Genomic DNA, 19,843 nt, shown 5'->3' with positions numbered 1-19,843 from the left:
AGAGAAGCGACGCCCTGCATCCCGGGCACGGCCACAGAGTTGCCCCACGCCACAGCCGGCGTCTGTGGAGGGAAGTGGCAGAGGCCGTGTGCGCTGCGGCCCTGACACCACGGACAGGCACCCAGTGCCACAAGAAGGTGAACAACCTCGTCAGAGCAGGCAGGGTGAGCCTCCCCCATATCCCCCCCTCCCCCATATCCCCCCTCCCCCATATCCTCCCCTCCCCCATATCCTCCCCTCCCCCATATCCTCCCCTCCCCCATATCCTCCCCTCCCCCATATCCTCCCCTCCCCCATATCCTCCCCTCCCCCATATCCCCCTCCCCCATATCCCCAAGTGAATCCAGCCCTAACCTTAACCTCTGCAATGCACGCGCAACCCGATGGCGTGCATTCATATACCTGCCTAACAGTGTTGCCTTTTACCCCTGCCATCCCCCCCCCCCACAGGAGAAGCGCGCACACAACAATAGGGAGCATGTGAGGACTGGAGGAGGCCCCGCTGATGAGAGGCCACTGACCGAATACGAGGAAAGGGCCCTGGAACAGGCTGGCGGACCTGAGGACCGGGAGGTTGCTGATGCAGAGGTCGGGGGCGTACTAGCAAGTGAGCCACCGACAGCCCGTCCCCATATCCCCCCTCCCCTATATCCCCCTCCCCCATATCACCTGATCACTGCCTGATGTCTAACCATGCATGCTTCATTGTGTATCGCAGGACCAAATGTCCAGGCACCCATCCCCGCAGATGCAGACCGCCCGCAGGATGCCCCTCGGAGGCCACGGGAGACAGAGAGACCCGGACCCTCCAGCATGCGATGCCCGCAGGATGCCCCTCGCACACCACGGGAGACGGAGAGACCTGGAGCAACAGGGAGACGACACCCCGTCACGTGCGGGAGCGACCACCCAGCGACGAGGGGGGGCAGCCACAGGCCCCCGTCACATCCGAGCCGGGACAGCACTACCCGGGACAGCACTACCCGGGACAGCACTACCCGGGACAGCACTACCCGGGACAGCACTACCCCCGGGACAGCACTACCCCAGGAAGACGAAATACCGGACAGTGACTCAGAGTGGATGGGTGAAAACGAACCCCCACCCCAAAGTGCCATGGACTCAGAGTGGGACGAAGAGCACGACACAACGCCACTGCTGTCACCAACACCCACCACCATCGCAGAAACACTCACCTCAGTTGGGCACTTTAGTGATGAGGCGTCTGCTACACTCACTGGTGCGCACAACACAGCCGTCCCCGGTACAGCAGGTGGAGGTAGGAGCAGCAGAGGGGCCGGGCGGTTGGAGGGCAGCCCAGCCCAAGCGAACATCTGCCGCCCAGATGGATCCCGGGTTCCTGGAGTTACCACACCCACACATAGATCCGATGCAACCACCAACCCGGAGACGAGCGAAGAGGGTGACGGCCGGCTTGCGGCGGCTGCAGTCGCAGGTGGAGGAGTCCACCCACGTCCAGGAGCTGGGAGTGGTGCCGGTCATGCGTGCCACCCAGGCCGACACCGCACGGGTGGCGTCCGCGGTGGAGGCAATGGGTGCGACGGTGTCAGACATGGGGAACGGTTTGCGAGGCCTGGGGCTTTCCGTGCAGGCGGCGTCTGTGGCCCAGGACATGGCTGCCCTCTCACAGGAGGCCATGAGCCAGTGCCAGCCGCCAGATGGCAGAGGCGCTCAACGCCATAGCCCAGTCACTGCAGGCCATGGCCCAGTCCTCAGCAGGCCATGGCCCAGTCTCAGCAGGCCATCGCTGAGGGCATCGGCGCCAGTGGCCATGTGCGAGCCGGCGTCGCACTGTCACAGACAGGGTTTGCCAACCCCCTGGGCTCCATGGCTGCAAACCTGCAGACCCCTGTCGATACCAGCACGGGCCTCCAGGACTGGCAGCGCCAGATTGCCGGGGGGGGCGTCGGATGCCTGGGGTCCATCGGGCACCCCGAGGGAGGAGGTGGTGGTGTGGTCCGTCCCGACTCCCCCTGTAGGGGAGGTCCCGGAACACCGCGACACCTCGGACTCCCCCCCCCCCTTCCGTCCCAGGTGCATCGGGTGGGCAACGGGCAGGACAGGCTGGCAGCTCGCCATCCCAGTCGCCCGGGCCGCAGCCTGGCCCATCTAGGCCAGGACGCCCCAGGAAACGGCCGCCAAAAGGGATCCAGTGTCAGAGGGCAGGAATCACAGGAGTCCACCTCCAGTTCTGCTGTACCGTCTGGGGAACCACGTAGACGTAGTCAAAGGGCCTATAAGGCCAAACAATTAGACACTGAGTAAGTTGGCACGGGTGCAGGGCACAGATGAGTTTTAGGGGCTAGGGCACGTGCATGAACTCGTTTGGTTATTAAAGTCAATGTTACACCTACTGTGTAACATTTGTGCTCTGTCCAAAGCGTGCGGGGGGTGTCATGTATGTTGAGCGCAAGTGTGTGTGTGAGGGGTGGTCTTACCTCAGCCCCAGGTGAGTCTGCTATCTTCCCCCTGGGCCGCCATCAACATCCCCCGGGCAGAGGACGGGACCGTGCGCTGCAGTGTCACAGCCGCATGCAGGGATGGTCCGGGTGGATGGTGGTACTGTGGCCATGGGTCAGACATAGTCCAACGATGTGGAGCCAGGAGCTCATCGCAGGGCGGGTTGTCATCGTCCTCCATGGCCTGCAATAGACACGCGTCCACCCGCAACTGTGTGAGCCCGGCCCGTTGTGCCGCAGTTGGATCGGCAATGGGGGGTGGGTAGTGTGCATGTGGGTGGGGTGGGTGGGGTTGGGGGAGGGGGGTGAGGGTGCTGGGTGGGTGGATGGGTGGGGGGGGTGGGTGGTCGGCTGTTGCCATGGTGTGCGGTCTGTGGCCATACTACCCGATTCCCACGCCCATCTAGTCAGTGAAGCGGGCGGCTATCAGTCTGTCCCGTGCCCGCTGGGCCAGCCGGTAACGGTGGACAGCCACCCCGCCTGTGTCTACCCCGTCTGCCCTGACCATTACCCCCATCCCCCTCATCTGGGAGGACTGCGCCTCTTCCTGCTGCTCCTCCACTCCGCCCTCCTCTGCCTGCGGCACATCGCCCCTCTGCTGGGCTATGTTGTGCAGGACGCAGCACACCACAATGATGCGGCCGACCCTATCTGACCGATACTGGAGGGCGCCCCCAGAGAGGTCCAGGCACCTGAAACGCATCTTTAGCACGCCAAAGCACCTCTCTATCACTCCCCTTGTCGCTACATGGGCATCATTGTAGCGGTTGTCCGCCTCATTGCGTGGCCTCCGTATAGGCGTCATCAGCCACGATCGCAACGGGTAGCCCCTGTCACCGAGCAACCAGCCCCTCAGCCGGGGATGGCGTCCCTCGTACATGCCGGTGATGGATGACCGCGACAACACGTATGAGTCGTGTACACTGCCTGGGTAACGGGCGCAGACGTGCAGGATCATCATGCGGTGGTCGCAGACCACCTGTATGTTCATCGAATAGGTCCCCTTCCTATTGGTGAACACGGCCCTGTTATCTGCAGGTGGCCGCACGGCGACGTGCATCCCATCAATCGCGCCCTGGACCATGGGAACCCGGCCACGGCAGAGAAGCCCACAGCCCGGGCATCTTGGCTGGCCCGGTCCACAGGGAAGCGGATGTAGCGGTGCGCCATGGCATATAGGGCACCTGTCACTGCCCGGATGCACCGATGTCTGCGATATGCCGGACAGGTCCCCACTCGGTGCCTGGAATGACCCCGTTGCATAAAAGTTCAGGGCCACCGTAACCTTGACGGACACGGGGAGGGTGTCCCCCGCCAGTGCCACGCGGTGACAGGTGTGCCAGCAGGTGGCAGATGTGTGCCACGGTTTCCCGCCTCATCCGGAGTCTCCTCCTGCATTCCCGGTCCGTGAGGTCCTGGTATGACTGCCGGGGGCCGGTGCACACGGGGGCGCCCTCGGGTGCCTCCGTTGCCGTGGGGCCGCGACGTCCTCCTCCCCCTTCTCCTCCTGCCGGTCAGGTGTCCCTCCAGCCTGGGCGGCTGCCGCCTGTCCCTCTGCGGCAGCGTGCGCCGCCTCTCTGGCACCGCTCCTCCTCCTCATCCAGGGCAACATAGACATTAGCGGCTCCCGCCACGGCGGCCAACATCGCTGGGATGATCGGAAAACATGACGGCCTGGTTTGGGGGTGGGGGGGGGGGGGGGGGGGGGGGGGGGGAACGACGACATGTCATCATTGCCCATATCCCCTCCTCCCCCCCAGCCAGGTGGCATGGACCGCATGGGTCCAACTGTTGGAGGCTGGCACCTGGCCAGGTGGACCAACTCACTTGCCCTCGCATCCCCCTCCCCGGCACGGACCACCCCCCCCAACCTCCTCCCCGGCACGGACCCCTCCACCCCACCTCCCCGGCACGGACCCCCACCTCCCCGGCACGGGCCCCCCCACCCCCCCCCACCCCACCCCCCCAAACCTCCTCCCCGGCACGGACCCCCCATCCCCCTCCCCGGCACGGACCCCCCCCCCCAACCTCCTCCCCGGCATGGATCCCCCATTCCCCCTCCCCGGCACGGACCCCCCCCCGCCAACCTCCTCCCCGGCACGGACCCCAACCTCCTCCCCGGCACGGACCCCCCCCCCCCAACCTCCTCCCCGGCACGGACCCCCCCCCCCCAACCTCCTCCCCGGCACGGACCCCCCTCCCAACCTCCTCCCCGGCACGGACCCCCCCTCCCCCTCCCCGGCACGGACCGCCCCCAACATCCTCCCCGGCACGGACCGCCCCCAACATCCTCCCCGGCACAGACCCCCCATCCCCCTCCCCGGCACGGACCCCCTCCCCAGCACGGACCCCCCCCCCCCAACCTCCTCCCCGGCACGGAACCCCCCCAACCTCCTCCCCGGCACAGACCCCCCTTCCCGGCACTCCCCCACTCTAACCACCCCCCCCCGCCGCGCGCACGCGCGCACACACGCACACACGCACACACGCACACACGCAACAACACGCACACACGCACACCACGCACACACGCACACACGCACACACGCACACACGCACACACGCACACACACACACAACACCCGAGACACACCTCTCCTCACACATTCAGACTGCGGCCACGCCATCGCCTGCCCAGAGCCAACCCCCCACGCCGTCACTCACCTCCACGCTGGTCGGCGTGAACCTGGAGCACAGGGTCACGCCGTTGAAAAGGAGGTTTAATTTACGTCGACGTGAATGGTCATCACGTCGACGGGACTTCGGCCCATCCGGAAGGGAGAATATCGGCAGGCCGAAAATCGCTGCCTTGCGCAGACCCGTGCCATTCTCCGACGGCAGCGGCGACATTAACGCCCCGCCGACTTTTCTCCCTTCGGAGACTTCGGCAACCGGCGGGGGCGGGATTCACGCCCAAGATATGTATATAAAAAAAAGAGAAGAGCACACACAAACATACCAAAAAATAAACGAAATAAAATAACTGGTAGGGTATTATGCACCAGCTCAACAGCAGCAACTCTGTACAATTGGCAATATTATTTTTAACACATAAGTAGGCATCTGTTTGTGTGTGTGTGTGTGTGTGTGTGGGGACTGGGAGGTAGATATACATTTGGGTGCCGGAGAAAACAATTACAGAGGGCAATACGTGGATGGGTCTGGTGTTGGTGGTGTCCCCAAGTCAAAGTTGGTGAGTCATCAGCTTTTAACCAATATCGTTCTTAGCTATTTACACAATGCTAACTTTTTTAATTGAGAAATCAAGGTGAGGAGCCAGCTCCTCTACTACATGCTATCGCTCAGGTGTGCAAAGTTTAAAATGAATGACAAATCACATTGGGAAATTTGGGGATTTAGAAGCCTATAGATTGCAGCAAGAAGAGAAAGATGAGGATTTCCAGTCGTAAGGAAGATTGATGTTAGTCTGGAGTAGAGCTCATCAACTTGGTTATTGTTTGAAGCTCTTACAAAGGAGAGGCTGGGGAAGACACAAACATTTTATACTCCCAGGACAAGTAGTTCCTATTTCACAGTTTAACCAGCTTGCGTGAGGTTGGATGGGTTGGCTCTAGAGAAGTGGGCCAGTAATTTAAGTATGTTAATGATACTGCATGTCTCAGATGTTAACAGACTTTTACACGTAACAGCTGCAGATAATGTTTCATGATTCCAGAGCTCAGGAAACTTGGCAATTAGGGATTGGCAACAAATCTTGGCTTTGCCAGCAATGTTCACATCCCATCGATGAATAAAAAAGACGAATGGTGGCGATGAAAGGTTCATGCTTAACTACCACAGTTCGTAGGTCAGAAGGAGAAGGAAGAGCGTTTCCCCCCCCCGGCGCCTCAAGAAAACTTGTGATCACCCCTCCACTGACACTCCCAACAGTAGATTTCATGCCCTGCCAATTTCCAGGTAGCTTCCCAAAATCACCTTCTCCCTGCAATCTCCCCCTTGACCCAAAGCCCTAATTCATAAAATAAGCATTTAACATTCTTGTAGATCTTAATCTGATAAATGTTAAATTGTGATGCATGTCTAAATATTTGACTCAGTAATTGAATTTGTTCATCTGGGACTATAAACTATTTCCATTCCCCTCATTTCATTCCATTCATATTGAAATCACTATTGCGGTCATTAGTGCAGTAGCTGGGATGCATAGAGATCGTCACAGGAGATACTAAGCCAGCACATGCGCAGCATACATAATGTGGCGCTTGCAGGAATTACCAGATAGCCAGCAGGAGTCATAAGGTGCTGCTGCTTTTGCAGGAAAACACTGAGCACCAGTGTTTTCCTGCACCATAGTAGCACAGTGGTTAGCACAGTGCTTCACAGCTCCAGGGTCCCCGGTTCAATTCCTGGCTTGGGTCACTGTCTGTGCTGAGTCTGCACGTTCTCCCCGTGTCTGTGTCGGTTTCCTCCGGGTTCCGCCCACAGTCCAAAGATGTGCAGGTTAGGTGGATTGGCTATGCTAAATTGCCCTTACTGTTCAAAAAAAAAGCTTAGGTGGGGTTACTGAGTTATGGGGATAGGGTGGAGGCGTGGGCTTAAGAAGGGTGCTTTTTCCAAGGGCCTGTGCAGATGCGATGGGCCGAATGGCCTCCTTCTGCCCTGTAAATTCTATGATTCTATGAATATTGGGACATTACTTTCCAGAAGTGTTTACCTTGCAGGGAAATAGGAAAGCCAAGTAATTAGTGGCCATCTGTGAAGAAGGCAGGAGTGATCATTTGTTCAATAGGAATGCAGTGCATGATACCTATGAAGTGAAGAAATGCAGCAGCATAGTGGAAGGTACATAGCTTGTGTTGTGGATAACTGGCATTGCTCGTTGTCCAATGAGCAACCAGAAAAAAAGACTCATTCGAGTTGAAGGGTTTCCACAATTAGGGGGATAAAGACTTATTTTGGGTTCTGGTTGCAACTGGATGGTCTCAATTTGTGTTATCATCCTCTAGTGCCAGGGCCAAGAGGCATAATGTGAGTGGAAACATTTTGGGAAGGGAAGAAGTGTGTGGTATTATCATAACTATCAGCTTACAAGGGTTAATGTAGTACCATGAATAGCCACTAGAGGGAGCTATACAAAGCAGTGATGCTAGGCCTTAGGGGAGGAGTGATGATGTGGAGATGCCGGCGTTGGACTGGGGTGAGCACAGTACGAAGTCTTACAACACCAGGTTAAAGTCCAACAGGTTTGTTTCGATGTCACTAGCTTTCGGAGCGCTGCTCCTTCCTCAGGTGAATGAAGAGGTCTGTTCCAGAAACACATATATAGACAAATTCAAAGATGCCAAACAATGCTAGGAATGCGAGCATCAGCAGGTGATTAAATCTTTACAGATCCAGAGATGGGGTAACCCCAGGTTAAAGAGGTGTGAATTGTCTCAAGCCAGGACAGTTGGTAGGATTTCACAGGCCAGATGGTGGGGGATGAATGTAATGCGACATGAATCCCAGGTCCTGGTTGAGGCCGCACTCATGTGTGCGGAACTTGGCTATAAGTTTCTGCTCGGCGATTCTGCGTTGTCGCGGGTCCTGAAGGCCGCCTTGGAGAACGCTTACCCGGAGATCAGAGGATGAATGCCCTTGACTGCTGAAGTGTTCCCCGACTGGAAGGGAACATTCCTGCCTGGTGATTGTTGCGCGATGTCCGTTCATTCGTTGTCGCAGCGTCTGCATGGTCTCGCCAATGTACCACGCTTCAGGACATCCTTTCCTGCAGCGTATGAGGTAGACAACGTTGGCCGAGTCGCACGAGTATATACCGCGTACCTGGTGGGTGGTGTTCTCACGTGTAATAGTGGTATCCATGTCGATGATCTGGCACGTCTTGCAGAGATTGCCATGACAGGGTTGTGTGGTGTCGTGGTCACTGTTCTGAAGACTGGGTAGTTTGCTGCAAACAATGGTTTGTTTGAGGTTGCGCGGTTGTTTGAAGGCAAGTAGTGGGGGTGTGGGGATGACCTTGGCAAAATTTTTATCGTCATCAATGACGTGTTGAAGGCTGTGAAGAAGATGACGTAGTTTCTCCGCTCCGGGGAAGTACTGGACGACGAAGGGTATTCTGTCGGTTGTGTCCCATGTTTGTCTTCTGAGGAGGTTGGTCCGGTTTTTCGCTGTGGCGCGTTGGAACTGTCGATCGATGAGTCGAGTGCCATATCCCGTTCGTACAAGGGCATCTTTCAACGTCTGTAGATGTCTGTTACGCTCCTCCTCGTCTGAGCAGATCCTGTGTATACGGAGCGCTTGTCCATAGGGGATGGCTTCTTTAATGTGTTTAGGGTGGAAGCTGGAGAAGTGGAGCATCATGAGGTTATCCGTGGGTTTGCGGTAAAGCGAAGTGCTGAGGTGACCGTCCTTGATGGAGACGAGTGTGTCCAAGAATGCAACTGATTTTGGAGAGTAGTCCATGGTGAGTCTGATGGTTGGATGGAACTTATTAATGTCATCGTGTAGTCGTTTCAGTGATTCTTCGCCGTGGGTCCAAAAGGAAAAAAATGTCATCGATGTATCTGGTGTATAACATCGGTTGAAGGTCCTGTGCGGTGAGTAGGTCCTGTTCAAACTTGTGCATGAAGATGTTGGTGTATTGGGGTGCGAATTTGGTCTCCATGGCTGTTCCGTGCGTCTGGATGAAGAACTTGTTGTCGAAGGTGAAGACGTTGTGATCCAGAATGAAGCGGATGAGTTGCAGAATTGCGTCTGGAGATTGGCAGTTGTCGGTGTTGAGTACGGAGGCTGTTGCAGCAATGCCGTCGTCATGGGGGATGCTGGTGTAGAGTGCCGAGACGTCCATTGTGACGAGGAATGTTCCTGGTTCAACTGGTCCATGGGTGCTGAGTTTCTGTAGGAAGTCCGTCGTGTCGCGACAGAAGCTGGGTGTACCTTGTACGATGGGTTTCAAGATGCCCTCGATGTAGCCAGAGAGGTTCTCACACAGGGTCCCATTGCCTGAAACGATAGGGCGGCCTGGTGTGTTGGCCTTATGTATTTTTGGGAGGCAGTAGAGATCTCCAATGCGGGGAGTACGTGGGATGCGAGCACGTAGGGTGCTCTGAAGATCTGGATGCAAGGTCTTGATCAGTCTGTTAAGTTGGCGGATGTGTTCCTTGGTCAGATCTGCAGGTAACTGTCTGAGTGTTCTTGGTTGTTCAGTTGTCGGTATACTTCTTTGCAGTAGTCCGTTCTGTTCAGTACGACAGTGTCTGCTGGTTTGATGACGATGCTGTGGTTGGTCTTGAGAGCGCGGATGGCATTGTGTTGTGCTTGGGTGACGTTCGGGGTTGTCTTGTGAATGCGACTGATGAATCTGGCATTGACGCAACTCCTGACGGCTTGAGCATACATGTCGAGTCTAAGGCAGCGGCCTTCCGGAGGGGTCCAATTCGACTCTTTCCTCTTCGGTTGCCGCACCGCAGATCTCTCGGTCTGCTGTTCCGGTTCATTGGTAGTCTGCTTGGGTTCGCTGTTGGCCTCTTGGGGTCTGTGGAAGAATTCCCGGAGCCTCATTCGCCTGATGAATTCCTCCGTGTCTGCCGCGAGACTGATGGGGTCCATTTTGGTGGTGGTGCAGAAATTGAGCCCTCTGCTGAGGACTTCGATTTCGTCTGGTTGAAGGGGTAGTCTGACAAGTTGACAATAGATTTCCCTGTATTGTTTTCTACTGTGGCACCGGGGGTGGCTTGGTTGCTGCCGGTGGTGATGCCAAGTTTCTCAAGCTTTCTGTTCTTGGTATGCATATAGGTGGCATAGTATTGTTGTCTCATCTGTTTGGCGGTGTTCCGCAGCTGGTCTGCTGCATCCTGAGCGCAAGTTGAGAATATGGCCTCTATCTTGGTTTCCAGGTTGCGTCATCTGCTGTAGAGCTGGCGGACGAGGTGGTTGAGGAGTGTGAGAGAGGTGCGACGGCAGAGTCTCTCAGCGAAGTCTGTGTTGTAGGTCGACTTGAGTGGGTTTGTGATCTGTAGCCCTTTCGGGATCTTGTCTGCTTTCTTGCATCTTTGTAGAAACTTAATGTCAGTGTCTATATGCGCGATCTTCCTAAAGATCCTCTCCACTTTGAGCCGGCAGTTTGCGGTGTTCTGGTTATACACCAGATACATCAATGACATTTTTTCCTTTGGACCCACGGCGAAGAATCACTGAAACGACTACACGATGACATTAATAAGTTCCATCCAACCATCAGACTCACCATGGACTACTCTCCAAAATCAGTTGCATTCTTGGACACACTCGTCTCCATCAAGGACGGTCACCTCAGCACTTCGCTTTACCGCAAACCCACGGATAACCTCATGATGCTCCACTTCTCCAGCTTCCACCCTAAATACATTAAAGAAGCCATCCCCTATGGACAAGCGCTCCGTATACACAGGATCTGCTCAGACGAGGAGGAGCGTAACAGACATCTACAGACGTTGAAAGATGCCCTTGTACGAACGGGATATGGCACTCGACTCATCGATCGACAGTTCCAACGCGCCACAGCGAAAAACCGGACCAACCTCCTCAGAAGACAAACATGGGACACAACCGACAGAATACCCTTCGTCGTCCAGTACTTCCCCGGAGCGGAGAAACTACGTCATCTTCTTCACAGCCTTCAACACGTCATTGATGACGATGAACATCTTGCCAAGGTCATCCCCACTACTTGCCTTCAAACAACCGCGCAACCTCAAACGAACCATTGTGTGCAGCAAACTACCCAGTCTTCAGAACAGTGACCACGACACCACACAACCCTGTCATGGCAATCTCTGCAAGACGTGCCAGATCATCGACATGGATACCACTATTACACGTGAGAACACCACCCACCAGGTACGCGGTATATACTTGTGCGACTCGGCCAACGTTGTCTACCTCATACGCTGCAGGAAAGGATGTCCCGAAGCGTGGTACATTGGCGAGACCATGCAGACGCTGCGACAACGAATGAACGGACATCGCGCAACAATCACCAGGCAGGAATGTTCCCTTCCAGTCGGGGAACACTTCAGCAGTCAAGGGCATTCAGCCTCTGATCTCCGGGTAAGCGTTCTCCAAGGCGGCCTTCAGGACCCGCGACAACGCAGAATTGCCGAGCAGAAACTTATAGCCAAGTTCCGCACACATGAGTGCGGCCTCAACCGGGACCTGGGATTCATGTCACATTACATTCATCCCCCACCACCTGGCCTGCGAAATCCTACCAACTGTCCTGGCTTGAGACAATTCACACCTCTTTAACCTGGGGTTACCCCATCTCTGGATCTGTAAAGATTTAATCACCTGCTAATGCTCGCATTCCTAGCATTGTTTGGCATCTTTGAATTTGTCTATATATGTGTTTCTGGAACAGACCTCTTCATTCACCCGAGGAAGGAGCAGCGCTCCGAAAGCTAGTGACATCGAAACAAACCTGTTGGACTTTAACCTGGTGTTGTAAGACTTTGTACTTAGGGGAGGAGTGTAAGCAGGAGACAGTGAGTGAAAGTCATCAGAGCAGTTGGTGTGAGACGGTTAGATTATAGTTATACCAGCGAGTGAGATGAGCAGTAGGTGGGTGTAGTTAGACGTTATTGATCAATTCTGTATTCTAAAAGGAATAAGTATCGAAGCCCAGTTTATTAGTGTAAATAAAATCATAGCTTTGTTTAAGTAAAAGCTACACTGTGGTCTTTGTGGAACACTACGCAGATGAAAGGTCTCAAGAAGCCTGACCACTTCAATACAGACACACGGTAAACTATGCCAGAACTGGGCTTTCTTTAAGAAAGAGTTCGAAGTCTTTATTTCAGCCTCTGCGCTAGAAAATGCATCAGACCAATGTCAGATAGCTCTCCTACTAAATTTGGCTGGACCGCAAGCATTGGAGTTATTCAACTCGTTTGAATTCAGTGCAGATGAGGACAAAAGTAAATACAGCATGGTGCTCCAAAAGTTTGACATTCACTGTAAGAAACAGGTGAATGAGACTTATGAGCGCTACATGTTTCGGAAAAGACTGTAGCTTAGAAGAGTCAGTGGATTTTTTTGTCACAGCTCTTAAGCTCCAAGCGCAGTCCTGTAATTTTGCCTCAGCCTCTGAATCTACGTTGCGGGACCAAGTTGTGTTTGGGATTAACGATAAATGGCTGCGCGAGAAAATGTTGAGAAAACTGGTGTTGTCGATTGAAGACGCCATAAATGTGTGTAAAGCCAGTGAGCAGGCATCCAGCGAATATGCTGATTTTGTGCCTAAGGAAAAGAGCGCGAAATCGATAAACGTGGCTGACATCATTAATGCTGTGTCGCAGCAAAGAAAACTGTGTACAACGGCCGGTGGCCATTTTGATTGTGACGTCACGAGCGTGATGACGTGCACACACTGTGGATACGCCCACAGTGAACAAAATTGTCCGGCGAGAGGGAATCATTGTTCCAACTGTAGTAGACTGAATCACTTTGCAGCACAGTGGCGTTTTGAACCAACTGTCCCAGTAACCAAATTTAAACACCATTATAGGGATGGCAGAAGGATCCAAAGTGTGCAAAGTGTTGAGAAAAAAATCCAAAATCACAGAAGATAAAGAGGATCGCTCACCTTATGCATTGTCAGATATCTTCATGATAGAAGCCATTCCCAAGATTGATTTATTGGATTGGGAAGAAAGACCAATAAACACACCCTCAAAGATTATAAAGGAGTGGACTGTCTCATTTGAAATAAATGGTGAATTGATCCCATTGAAGATTGATACAGGCGTGCACGCAAATATTATCACATTCCGATCTTTAAAGCAAGCAATCAGAAAGCCTCTGATAAAGCAGTCCACATGTGAGCTCAAAGATTACAATGGTAACACGATAGCTACAGGGGGTCATGCTGTCTCGTCGTGAAGAATGGGAAAATAGAGATACCCATTGACTTAGAGGTCGAAGAGGGTCAGAAATCTTCATTGATGGTGTTGCTGCTTGTGAAAGATTGCAGCTAGAGGAAAAGATTCACTCAACTGGTACCTCAGATGACGCAGATGAAGAATCCAGGGAAGACCTAGGTGATGTGAACAACCTCTTCGAAGTTCATATTGATGATGGCACATCAGAAAACATAGCTTTGACTGAGGCTGAAACATCAGAAAACAGCTGCTACTGATGCTGAAACATTGGAAAACAGGGCAACTACTGATGCTGAAACATCAGAACCTGAGTTAGTCCGAATAGTGGAATCGCAAGTTTGTTTAATTTCTGAGATACTACCAGTATCATAGAACATACAGTGCAGAAAGTGGCCATTCGGCCATCGAGTCTGCACCGACCCACTTAAGCCCTCACTTCCACCCTATCACCCGTAACCCAATAACCCCTCCTATCTTATCGCAAACTACAGACCATAAAAGCCGAAACTGAAAAGGACTTGACGCTCCAGAAGGTAAAACAATACCTCAGAGAAGGTGACCTGCTGGATGCAAATCATCCTTTCAAGACATAAGAGATGATCTGACTACAATTGCTGGTGCCCTGCTAAAAGGAGACAGGATAGTGATACCTGCCAGTTTACGTCGTAGGCGAGCCAGGTGTATTGGCCAGTGTTATGGACCAGGATTTAGAGAACCCCAAAGTGTATTATAGAGTTCTCCTGACCCACAACTTTTAATTTTTTTAGACATCAGGTTAAAGTCACTACTGAAAACATTTATAATTCTGAATTCACCAAATGATCAAGAGATAGACTTTTGATGGCAGAGAGAACAGCAGTATACCTGCTTGGTCTGGCTTCATCTCCAACACTGAAAACTAAACTAAAACACACCCTGCAGCAAACAGCCTAAAACAAAAGTAAAAAGCCGACAGCCAGCCCAGGTCCACCCATACTCTGACCTCACTGCAGTAATATGAGCAGCCAAACATTTCTTAAAGCAAAATTCTCATGCCACCTTCCCCCAAGAAAAAAAATAAACCATCAACTTCAAGATGGTTTAATTTTTCACCTTTTCACCATCCTTTAAGAAATGCACACAGAAAATATATATTTTTGTTTCAAAAAACAACACACAAACAGGTATAATAATATAGTCCATTTTTTTCTTCTTCCTCCAACTGAAATCCTTCTCGATTGACAGTCTCTTTGAACAAGAAAGTCTCTGCACGATCCATCCATTCCTCTACGCCTCGGCATTTCTCTTTAAAGTCAGATACTTTAGTTCTATCTGATCACAGAGTCCCTTGTAATTCTCCAACACAAGAGCATTGGTTATCACAGCTTTCAGGCCGTCAAATGCCTGTTGAAAGTCCGCTGTCCACTGAAATGTTTGACGTTTCTTCAGCAAGTCCATCAGTGGAACAACCACGCTACAAATATTTTTCACCAATGTTCGATCAAATCCACTCCTGCCAAGAAATCGCATTATTTCCCTTCGTCTTGAGGGTACTTAAAACTCCTCAATAACTGTTGGTTTCACATCACGTGTGACCATTCGACCATGTCAGATTGTATGGCCAAGGAAAGTGACGTGGGCTTTTCCAAATTCACTTTTGGCTAGGTTTATCACCAAACCCGCCTCCTGAAGTCGATCGAATAACTCCATCAGGTGTTTTAAATGTTCTTTCCATGTCTGGCTGAAAATTACCTGATCGTCGATATATACCGCACAATGGGGTATTCCTGAAACGACTTTGTTAGTAAACCATTGAAAAGTGGATGGAGTGTTTTTCATGCCAAATGCATAACTTTGAATTTGTATATACCATCTGGAGTCACAAAAGCTGAAATCTCCTTTGCCCTTTCGGATAAAGGTACCTGCCAGTAACCCTTAAGTAAATCCAGTCAGGTAGTATCAACTGCAATGTTTTTGCCAAATCTGACAGTCTGCTTTTAGTCTCTGTCTGTAAGGTATTGCGTGTGACCGTCTCCACCCCCAAAAACTTCAGAGCCTCTGAAAGGGCCATTGTCCACAACACACTCCCCACTTCAACTGGAATACCGCACCTGAAAAGCAACCACAATATGCTCACCCCTCATTGTCTCTAAGTTCACTAAGTCAATCCAATAGATAGACTTTTCATAGAATTTACAGTGCAGAAGGAGGCCACTCGGCCCATCGAGTCTGCACAGGCTCTTGGAAAGAGCACCCTACCCAAGGTCCACACCTCCACCCTATCCCCATAACCCAGTAACCCCACCAAACACTAAGGGCAATTTTGGACACTAAGGGCAATTTATCATGGCCAATCCACCTAACATACACATCTTTGGACTGTGGGAGGAAACCTGTAGCACCCGGAGGAAACCCATGCACACACAGGGAGGATGCGCAGACTCCGCACAGACAGTGACCCAAGCCGGAATCGAACCTGGGACCTTGGACCTGTGAAGCAATTGTGCTATCCACAATGCTACCGTGCTGCTCTCCGTGCCCTCGTGCCCCCAATTTGTTATGGGCCAGGGTTTAGAGAACCCCAAAGTGTATCATGGAGTTCACCTGACCCACAACTTTTAATAGATTGCGGTATGGGGAGCACATGGCCCACTCTACAGGTGTGGTACAGCAGAAATGGAAAAGTATTTTTTTTTAAAGCAAAACAATGTTTATTCTATGAACTCAAGTTAACCTTTTTTTAAAACATACAGTGAACATCTTAGCAAACATTAATTCAAATACAACACCCAAAGACTACAACACCAAGTAATCCTTTAAGCTTTCCTTTTAACATCCATATGACTTAAAAACAAAACCTTTAACAGAAGCACATCAGGTTAAAGTCACTACTGAAAACATTTATAATTCTGAATTCACCAAATGATCAAGAGATAGTCTTTTGATGGCAGAGAGAACAGCAGTACACTTGCTTGGTCTGGCTTCAGCTCCAACACTGAAAATAAAACTAAAACACACACTGCAGCAAACAGACTAAAACAAAACTAAAAAGTTGACAGACAGCCCAGCTCCACCCACACTCTGACATCACTGCAGTAATATGAGCAACCAAACATTTCTTGAAGCGACATTCTCATGACACCAGGAATAAATAGAGAGATTGATCTGTATGTGCAAGCATGTCCTACTTGCACAGAACAACCTGCATCAACCTGCACAGAGCAAGGAAACTACGCAACAGACGGAAATTGTGACCAGTCCATGGAACAAGGTGGGCATGGATCTATTTCATTTTATGACTTGATAGTCGTAAACTATTACTCCAACTTTCCAGAGGTGATGTTGTTAAAAGATTTGACTGCCAGATCAGTGATAAAGGCAACAAAATTGATTTTTGCACGCCATGGTATTCCGCTTAACGTTGTCTCTTGACAATAGTCTGTGTTTCTCGAGTTGGAAGCGGAAAGTTTGCAGAGCAATATCATTTTAGCCATGTGACGTCTAGCCCACATTATCCACAGTCTATTGGGAAAGCAAAGCAAGCGGTTGGGATAATTAAGAGATTGTTCCAAAAGACAAGTGAAGATGGTCAAGACGTGTCATTAGCGCTGTTAGCTTACCGAGCAACACCATTATCGACGGGTCTCTCACCTGCACAAATGTTGATGGGGAGAAGACTACGAACCACTTTACCACACATCATCAGTCCAGAAACTGATAACAAGATAAGTGAAAGAATCACTCAGACAAAGAAGAAGCAACAAGAGGTCTACAATAGATATACCAAGCCTTTAGCGGAGCTTCACGAGGGGACTTTGTGAAGATTCAAGATCCAAAAGGTGGTTGGCCAAATCTTGCAAACATTCTAAAACAGGTAGCACCCAGGTCCTACCTAGTGCAAACAGACCGAAGAGCGCTGTCCAGGAGAAACAGACTAGCATTCCTATGTGTCAAGCACAAGGTTCAAGCTCAATGTGAACAAGTTGTTCCACGAGACAACATGTTCAAAGGCATTGCCTTACCAGATCCACGTTTAGCATGAACACAACTAGGAGATGGACTAGAGCAATCTAACGCATTGAATATTCCACTGAGACGTTCTACCAGAAGACGACGACCTTCAGAAAGACTGAACTTGTGACTGTAATTTAACCTATTCTCATTTAAGTTATGTAACTGTCATTGACAAGCAATATTGTATTGTATGATAAGATAGTGATAGTTACTAGTTATTTAGACAGCAATACAACTAGGTCAGAGTTAAAAGAAAATATCACAACCATTGTAATAATATTTTCTTCCACAAAGGAAGGGGGATGTGGCATTATCATCGTATCAGCATTACATGGGTTAATGTAGTACCCTGAATAACCACTAGAGGGAGCGGCAGATACTACTATATAAAGCAGTGTTGTGCGACCCTAGGGGAGGAGTGTAAGCATGAGACAGCTAGTAAAGGTCATCAGAGCAGTTGGTGTAAGAAGGTTAGATTATAGTTATACCAGTTAGTGAGATTAGCAGTAGGTGAGTGTAATTAGATGTTATTGATCAATTCTGTTCTGAAAGGACTAAGTGTCAAAACCCAGTTTAGTAGGGTAAATAAAATAATAGTTTTTTTTTTAAAGTAAAAGCTATTCTGTGGTCTTTGTGGAACACTACACAATCCATCCTAAATGCTACAAAGAACACAACAGAGGGCAGCTAGAAATCATGGCTCATTTAAGAGCAAATGCCGCAAGAGTGAGTACAACAGTGGCCTTTAAAGGTCAGTTTCAATCGTTAGATTCTAGATTGAAACCTGAAGCTACAACGGTGGTATCTCACCATTACTCACAATGTTACATACCGGTCTGGCTAGAGAAGAAAGAATTATGCACATCACCATATCGGGGCAGCATGGTGGCACAGTGGTTAGCATTGCTGCCTATGGCGCTGAGGACCCGGGTTCGAATCCCGGCCCTGGGTCACTGTCCGTGTGGAATTTGCACATTCTCCCCGTGTCTGCGTGGGTTTCACCCCCACAACCCAAAGATGTGCAGGATAGGTGGATTGGCCACGCTAAATTGCCCCTTAATTGGAAAAAATAATTGGGTACTCTAAATTTTTTTTTAAAACATATGGCTTAGGGACAAGGTAGAAGGGAGGCTTTCACGTTCTGGGATGAGGAATGCTGTAGAGCAGCGTTTTTCAAAGTGTGAGTCGCAACCTGTGGGTGGGTCACAGGCAGGTGTCAGAAGAATCGCAGAGCTAAGGATCACGGTGATTGTGTGTCTGGTCTCCACGCCGGATTTCCAGGTTTTCTTGTTCCCTGTCATAGGATCACGCTGCTCTCCTGCTCAGGTCTCCAGAGAATTTAAGGTAAAGTTTTAGTTGAAGGATTTGTTTTGTGAACATCTCCCTAGCTTTCCCCCTGGTCAAGCAGGAGGTTTAATTGCTGGGTTTTCATGCAGCCGACAGCTTTATGAGAAAAGCAATTGTGGCAGGATTTTGGTTTTGAATCCAGTCACAGATCCACCCTCTCATTCTGTCGCAAGTGATCCCATAGTGCTGTGCTGAAGACACATGAGCAGTGGGGTTATCATCCCAAGCACTGGCTGATATTTATCTGGGAATTGCAGCTTGGAGAGGATATTTTAATTATTCTCAGCATTTACTGAGAGCGGAGTTGTGTGTGGACTTATTTCAGGACCAGAGATTGTCATTAGTGAAAGAATAATGGGCTCAACAAAAGGATGACACCTTGTTTCCTTCCCTCCAGATTTAGTTTCTCTTTATGAAGAGGGGGTGAAGACTTAACTTTAACAGGCAACATGTACAGAATAAGAGAGAATTTGATAACTTGTACGATCCAGGTTAGGAAGATTGGAATATAGGAACAGAAATAAACTATTCTTCCTCATGTCTACTCTCATTTAATGAGGTCATGACGGGTCTGTATTTTAACTCCATCTACTCACCATTGTTTTATAATCCTTAAAACACTACTAAACACAGGCTATCAATTTCAGTTTGGAAATTCCCTGTTAACCCCCGGCTTTAACAGCTGTTTGTGGGAGGGAGTTCAGTATTTTAAAAAATATAATAATAATCTTTATTGTCACAAGTAGGCTTACATTACTACTGCAATGAAGTTACTGTGAAAATCCCCGAGTCGCCACATTCCGACGCCTGTTTGGGTACACTGAGGGAGAATTCAGAATGTCCAATTCACCTAACAAGCACGTCTTCAGGACTTGTGGGAGGAAACCGGAGCACCCGGAGGAAACCCACGCAGACACTGGGAGAACGTGCGGACTCCGCACAGACAGTGAGAATCAAACCCGGGTACTTGGTGCTGTGAGGCAACAGTGCTAACCACTGTGCTACTGTGCCACCCTCACTCTAGAATGGCAGCAGGTTGGGAACCTAAACAACGGTGGTATAACAGAACAGTAGGATGCAAAAACGGTAGACGTGGTAATCATGGACGAGAGGCAAAAACGGCCACAGTACAATGAAAGGTTGGAT

The 19,843-nt window shown here is 50.7% G+C and overlaps 1 protein-coding gene across 2 annotated transcripts in view; it reads right to left on the bottom strand.

Annotated features, from left to right (window-relative positions):
* gnpnat1 (glucosamine-phosphate N-acetyltransferase 1) overlaps positions 1–19,843 on the bottom strand; it is a 112,886-nt gene that overhangs the window by 9,541 nt on the left and 83,502 nt on the right. The window lies entirely within an intron of this gene.

Source organism: Scyliorhinus torazame, chromosome 2 (assembly GCF_047496885.1).
Source record: "Scyliorhinus torazame isolate Kashiwa2021f chromosome 2, sScyTor2.1, whole genome shotgun sequence".
Classification (NCBI taxonomy): Eukaryota; Metazoa; Chordata; class Chondrichthyes; order Carcharhiniformes; family Scyliorhinidae; genus Scyliorhinus; species Scyliorhinus torazame.
This window is presented reverse-complemented; position numbering and strand designations above follow the sequence as displayed.